Genomic DNA, 7,573 nt, shown 5'->3' with positions numbered 1-7,573 from the left:
GTAGTTTTTCCTCTTGTAATATTATCCAGGGAATATAATAATCAGTATTGGATCTATATCTTTCCGATAATCACTTACAATTAGGGTAAAATTATATGGTTTGCCCGGAGCCTGTCCTGCCTATTCCCTTCTCCTGGTTTTCTTTCACTAGTGGCTGTTGGGGGTTTTATTTAATACTCATTGGGTTTTTTTCAGTTTTTGGTGTTGTATGTGTATGTATATACATATGTACACATATATATATATATAGATCGCTATTTAGTTATTAGAGGTAGCGCCTGGGCCCTTTCAACATATAATTTTTTGATAACCGATACAGCTCACGTAGGATTGTGAGGTATAGGGGCGGCGACACCTGTTCTAGTGCTTTGCTGGTTTTTGCCTTGTTTTGGCAGTTCCACGTATACCACTATAGCGCGGTTTTGGTCCTCTGTGACCTGTGTTTAAAACTTCTATACAGAATCCACTAGTTTGGGTGGATGGTTTTAAGTACTTGGGGATATGTATGGGTGGACCGACAGCTAGGTACATGGAACTAAACCTGACCCCGCTGTTGCTCCATTTCTGCGCTGTATGGACTGAAAGTCGCTACCCCTGACCCCAGTAGGTAGAGTGAATCTTAAAATGGTATTCCTACCAAAGTTCCTCTATCTATTCAGAAATAGCCCAATTGAGATCCTTGTGTCCTACTTTAACAAAATAAAGTCTATAGTCCCCTCCTTTGTATGGCAGGGCAAGGTGCCTCGTCTGGCGCTGTCCACCCTGCAATTATCAGTGGAGCAGGGCGGGCTCGCCCTCCCCAACTTCCATCACTATTACTGGGCGGTGGTGTCGGTGACCACTAGGTGGTGGTTTTCGCAGCCGAGGGACAACCCAGCGGTGACCCTGGAGGGCACAATTTTGGGGTCCTGCGCTGCGCTTAGTAACCTGATCTTACGCGGTGTTAGAGCCCATCCCAACATAACTACCCTGATGCGCACAACTATCAAGGTCTGGGGCCGAGCTAGGGCGATACACCAGACCCCAGGTGTGGTCTCCCCTCATGTGCCTCTGTGGGGTAACCCTAATCTGTCCCACTTCCGTGTTATCCCGGACCCACAGGTTTGGGTTAATAGAGGGATAGTGGCCTTGAAACATGTGGTGATGGGGGGCAGGCTGAGCACGTTCACGGAACTTAAAACGAAATATAATCTGCCGAACTGGATGTTTTTCCAGTTCTTACAGGTGAGGCATGCCTTCCAGCATCAGTTCCCGTGTGGGGTGATTCTTGGGACGGAACCCTGTTGAGAAACTGTTAACCACCAAGCTCCTAATGGCTCCCCTTTCTACGATTTATTTTCATCTGACAGCCTCTAGGCCACCTAAGCTACCCAAGCTATATACTAAATAGAAAAGGGACATACCGACCCTTGAGGAAGAAGACTGGGAGTCCTGTGTCTCCTCATACGTCTTGACCTTGATTTCGGCCAGGGACAGTTTTATATAGCTGAAATTCTTGCACTGGGCTTTCTATACGCCGTTAAGACTGGCAGCTACAGTATTTACAGGGATAGGTCCCCCAACTGTGCTAGATGTGGAAGTGAGGAGGCCACCTTTATCCACATGATCTGGTCTTGCCCTGCGCTACAGGGGTTTTGGGTACAGGTTCTGGCGGATATTAATCTGACAGCTGAAAGTTCCCTCCCGTTGAAACCAGAAATTTTGCTTTTAAATGTGATAGACGACCTTACTATTGGGAAATATAGGAAATTGTTCATGGCATTTGCCACATACTATGCCCGAAGGGAGGTGCTGTTGAAATGGAGGTCCGAGTTCCCGCCCACCATCACCGCTTGGAGAAATACCTTGAATATCGTTCTGCCACTGTATAAAATTACATATGTCAATAGAAACGAGTACAAATATCACTGATAAATATTTTTGGTAAATATCACTGATCCCAGCGCTCTAAAAAGGATGTTATATTTTAAGCTGCTATCATGAAAAAATTGCATAACACACAAATATATAGTATAATTAATTCCCAAGAAAATCGCAGCAAAAAATATACTATATTGACAGTGCTAAACAAATAAAATGAGACTATCAGAAAGTGGATAAAAATCAAAAGAGTTCATAAATTCAAATGGTGTGCTGAATCCTGAATTGTGGATAGAGAGCTTCAACTTAATGTTCATAAGAAAGGAAAGAAGTCCATCTCCAAGCCATTCACCAAACTGCCAGTGTGAAAGAACTCCATGCACAGTGACGCTCCCAATGGTAATGCACTTACCACAGATATGAATAGATATAGGCACGTCAACTATTCAATGGCTCCTGGATATTCTCAGCACTAAACCTTCAATTAAGCTTTTCTCTAACCAGCACCATTCGTTATCATTTCACATATAGAAAAGATCAGAAACACAATCTATAGTGCAAACTGATTTTAATAAACAAACTTCTGCGCATTCTTTAAAAACCTACGTAAACAATAAAACACTTTCATATCACATATCATGTCACCAGCAAGGATCAGGCTTGTCTCACCACAGTCCACGGTGACCGTGCAGCTTTACATCACCATAGCTGGAGAGCTTGTTTTCCCGGGACCCGCTGCAGATACCAAGAGCGTTTATGATCACTGAGATCCGGACTGTGGTGAGACAAGACTGATCCTTGCTGGCGACATGATATGCGATATGAAAGTGTTTTATTGTTTACGTAGGTTTTTAAAGAATGCGCAGAAGTTTGTTTATTAAAATCAGTTTGCACTATAGATTGTGTTTCTGATCTTTTCTATATGTGAAATGATAACGAATGGTGCTGGTTAGAGAAAGGCTTAATTGAAGGTTTAGTGCTGAGAATATCCAGGAGCCATTGAATAGTTGACATGCCTATATCTATTCTTATCTGTGGTAATTGCATTACCATTGGGAGCATCACTGTGCATGGAGTTCTTTCACACTGGCAGTTTGGTGAATGGCTTGGAGATGGACTTCTTTCCTTTCTTATGAACATTAAGTTGAAGCTCTCTATCCACAATTCAGGATTCAGCACACCGTTTGAATTTATGAACTCTTTTGATTTTTATCCACTTTCTGATAGTCTCATTTTATTTGTTTAGCGCTGTCAATATAGTATTATTATTATTATTTGGGATTTATATAGCGCCAACAGTTTGCGCAGCACTTTACAATATGAGGGCAGACAGTACACTTACAATACAAATCAATACAGGAGGAATAAGAGGGCCCTGCTCGTTAGAGCTTACAATCTAGAAGATATAGAAGATATAGTATATTTTTTGCTGCGATTTTCTTGGGAATTAATTATACTATATATTTGTGTGTTATGTCAATAGAAACTGTCCAAATAAATTTGACAAGATCTGGTCCTCCTGGATAGACTCGTGGGGATCCTTGCCGCTGGAGTTGTCTCCCCCTGACCCAGATGGGGATTTACGATTCAGTGGCAGGAAGCAAGAACTGTAGAACTGGTGAGGAGTGTCTCCCCCTTCTTGTGGTCCCCTTCCCTGCCCCCCCCCGGCCCCTGTCCTGTCCTTCCCTCTCTCCCCCCCCAGTGCTTCCTTCCTTGTCGGACTCTACTCTATTTCCCTCTCCCCTATTGGTATTCCCTTCCCCCCCCCTTTTTTTTTTCTCCTCCTCTCCTTATCATAAGCTGAACAAATGTGTCCATACGCTGCCCGGTTCCCAAGCATGTTCTTACCCATGAACATTATATGTTGACTTGTACTCTGTTGATGTATGTGTATAGATGTTTAGCATTGAATGACTGTACCATAAGCTGACCTGTCTGCACTGACTTTGAATAAAGTTCACTTTGTAAAAAAATGCCATTTTTCTTTGTCATACATCACGGGACACAGAGCACCATAATGACTGACTATCTGGGATGTCCTAAAGCAATGCCCCTGATGGAAGGGGGGGCTATTAGTATTAATAATATTAATTAATATAAAATGCCACCTTTTGAGTACCAAGCCCCCCTGGGCTAATTCGGCCAACACTAATATCAGTGTTACCACCTTATGGATTCCTTGCAACAGATGTGGCAGAATCCTAAACAAGGGGGGGGGGGGGGAGAGTCAAATAAGGGAGAACCAAACCTTAAGGTATTACCAGCGTATGTACCACCATTGGCAGTTGGACTCTTGTCTTGGACACACCTGTCCCAACTGTTGTAGAACTTGGAATCTAGTAGATTTCCCTGCAGAGTTCCCCTTGCCACTATCCTGTACCTGGAATATGTACTGCCAGATTGAACCTACAACAGGTTTGTCATATTATCCAGAGCAAGGTATACTGGCCAACAAATTACCAACTATCGTACAGTATTTTCTCCTGTGGAGATCAAGTCTACTGAACTGTAGCCAGCCCCAAGTCAAATTAGAGAAACCGGCATCAGTGGTTATCTTCGAGATTCTTGAAAAGGAAGAATATCAAGCACCAATCTTTGCTCTGCAACACCCCGGAAACAGAGCCTTTCGGCAAAGCAATGCCTGGATACTCAATTTCCCTACACGGAATGAACCTCTACCAAGACCTGGAGTAGGGCTGTATGTAGAAAACATGCTTTGACCCAAACACAGCTTCCTTCTGTAGAAATATATCGAAGGAACCCCTGGAATCAACTGCTTCTCGAGCAAAGATTGAGGTAAAGAGTATTGAGGTGTCTTCAGCAAGCCCAGCATTGGGGTTAGAAGCTTTCCACTGCAATTACAGAAATCCTCGATGAGCCTGGAAACAAACGCCACATGAAACCTACCTCTTGCAGAGAGATCATCACTGAACTGTCTAGCCTATCTGAAAACAGAAGGATGTTCAGCGAGTTGAAATCTTAAGACAGACCTCATGTTCCTACCCAACTTTGGAACTGCCACCATTTTATTGTCTCACAATAATGAGCTCATAACTTCTGCTCCAAGATGAAATGTAAGGCAAAGGACTGAGGACTCTGACAGGTGCTGGTGCTGAACATTTTGGGGAGGGGCATAAAAAAAAACCCATTAATTGCAGTCACTGTGCCCAATCAATTGCCGCTACTCTGCCCCATCAAATGCTGCCAGTGTGCATCGCCCGGGATTCGGAACTTGCCTGTCTCGCAGCGGGTCATGGTGGCATCCTCCACGTCTACGCACCTCCATGTCTCCGATCCTATCAGGCATCCAATCACAGTGCCTGTTGTTTCAGCCAATCAGGTGACAGGTAACCAGACCCAAACACCTGATTGGCTGAGAGGCGGGTCAGTGTTCCTAACACAACACAGAGTAAACGCACAGCACTGCACCCGCTGTTTACCATTTTGGAAACCTATTATAGCCTACGGCTCTAATCAGTTGCTTCCCAAAAGAAAAAAAACCCACCTCTGTAATTCTGATGCCCAGCGCCTGACAAGGGGACGGACACCTGAATAGGGGGTGGCAACGGCAATCATAGATAGATTCATGCAATGCATGAATCTATGGTGAGAGAGGGGGCGGCGCTCCCTTTATGGACGCACCGCCACTGCCCCTACCCAAGAGGTGCCCTTAACCTACCAGGTTTCTGCCAGCAAAAGATGGAACAAACCACCTCAGAGACTGCCCTAAGTCTTACTGGCCTGAGATACTCTCGAAAGACTCATCCGCCTCAGGTGCTTCCCTTACCCCAGTGGGGAATAGCTTACAGAATCTGGTATCCCCAGGCAGTCTCTCATCTGTATACTAACCAGGCTTGATCCTGCTCAGGCTTCAATCAACCAAGATCAGGTATGAACAAGGTGATGTGGTTGCAGTCTGATGAAAAATTAATGCGCCAGGACACCCTGCAATGCCAAACACCACAGTGTTATTGATGCACCCGAAACCACTGTCCATCAGGGGACGCGGATACCTGCCAGATCACTGAACCTGAGAGTCCCCCAACTGACACCTTTTTTTGGAACCATTTAACTGCTATAACAGGTATCCCAACAAACAGTCCTCCAAGGATGCAGGCCTAAACCAATGTTGGTTTACCTCTACACAAGCCCTTAGGTATGCAAGTATCTAGGCATGCAAACATACAGGTATACAAGTGCTCTTGCCATTCATGCATTCACGTATGCAGTACAGGGTCAATATGCTCATGTGGATTTACCCTCAGTAGGGGCGGACTGACAACATCCAGGGCCCCCGGACCAAATTAAGCAAGGGCCCCCTGTCAGGCCCTGCCCATGACCCAACCCTGGCCCCGCTCCTTCATTTTGCATAAAGTACAACTTCTGCCTTTTTTTTTTTAAAAAAACAGTTTAACAGAATCTAATGGGACCTGGAGGGAGGTTTTTCTCTGACAATGTCCATTGGACAGTCTGTTAGAAAGTGTCTCCTCCAGGCCCCATTAGAGTCTACAACAGAGTCTAATGTGACCTCTTTCTAACAGTGTGCATTAGAAAGTCTCTGTTAGAGAGAGCCCCCCCCCCCACCTCCAGGACCCATTGGAGAATTCAAAATAGTCTAATGGGACCTGAAGGGGGGTCTCTCTAACAGAGGCCCTTTCAGTGTCCATTTTAGAATCTGAGTCACCCCCAATTATAGACTGAAAAGGAGTATAATGGGACCTGGAGTATAATGGGACCTGGAGGGGGGGGGGGGGCTCTTTCTAACAGAGTGTACAGTTAACACCTTCATTCACTCTGGTCCTCTCAGCCCTGTCCATAGGTGTGTGCAGCCTACTGTATTGGAGTGTGCACCTCAAAGCTCCAACACATATGTCACAAATGCATATTAACCGGCCTCTTCCCCACTCGTCATCCTACAACAATGGGGGGTGCGGGGGGGAGCAGGTGAGCACACAGGGGGACCTGGGCAGCAGAAATAAAAGAAACTGGGACAAGAGGAATGGCACACATTGGTACCATTCCCCTGTATTTTCCCTGATGGGGCAGGTGCCAGGCAGATAGCAGGTGGGCAGGCACAGTGGCTGCACATTATGGGCACAAATCTTGCAATTGATGGAGCACAGTTGGCTGCATTTGCTGTGAGTATACGGGGTGTATGATGAATGCATGGAGTGTGCTGTGAGTATAGGGGGTGTATGATGAATGCATGGAGTGTGCTATGAGTATAGAGGGTGTATGATGAATGCATGGAGTGTGCTGTAAGTATAGAGGGTGTATGAAGAATGCATGGAGTGTGCTGTGAGTATAAGGGTGTGGGGAATGCACGGAGTGTGCTGTGAGTATAGGGGTTATATGAAGAATGCATGGAGTGTGCCGTGATTATAGGGGGTATATGAAAAATGCATGGAGTGTGCCGTGATTATAGGAGGTGTATGAAGAATGCATGGAGTGTGCCGTAAGTATAGGGGGTGTGGGGAATGCATGGAATGTGCCGTAAGTATAGGGGGTGTGGGGAATGCATGGAGTGTGCCGTGAGTATAGGGGGTGTGGGGAATGCATAAAGTGTGTTGTGAGTATAGGGGCTGCAGGGAATGCATGGAGTGTGCTGTGAGTATAGGGGGTGCAGGGAATGCATGGAGTGTGCTGTGAGTATACGGGGGCGGGGAATGCATGGAGTGTGCTGTGAGTATAGGGGGTATATGAGGAATGCATG

This window comes from Lithobates pipiens, unplaced genomic scaffold (genome assembly GCF_037356315.1).
Source record: "Lithobates pipiens isolate NorthernLeopardFrog02 unplaced genomic scaffold, aLitPip1_a1.2 Scaffold_16, whole genome shotgun sequence".
Classification (NCBI taxonomy): Eukaryota; Metazoa; Chordata; class Amphibia; order Anura; family Ranidae; genus Lithobates; species Lithobates pipiens.
Note: the sequence above shows the minus strand (reverse complement) of the source record.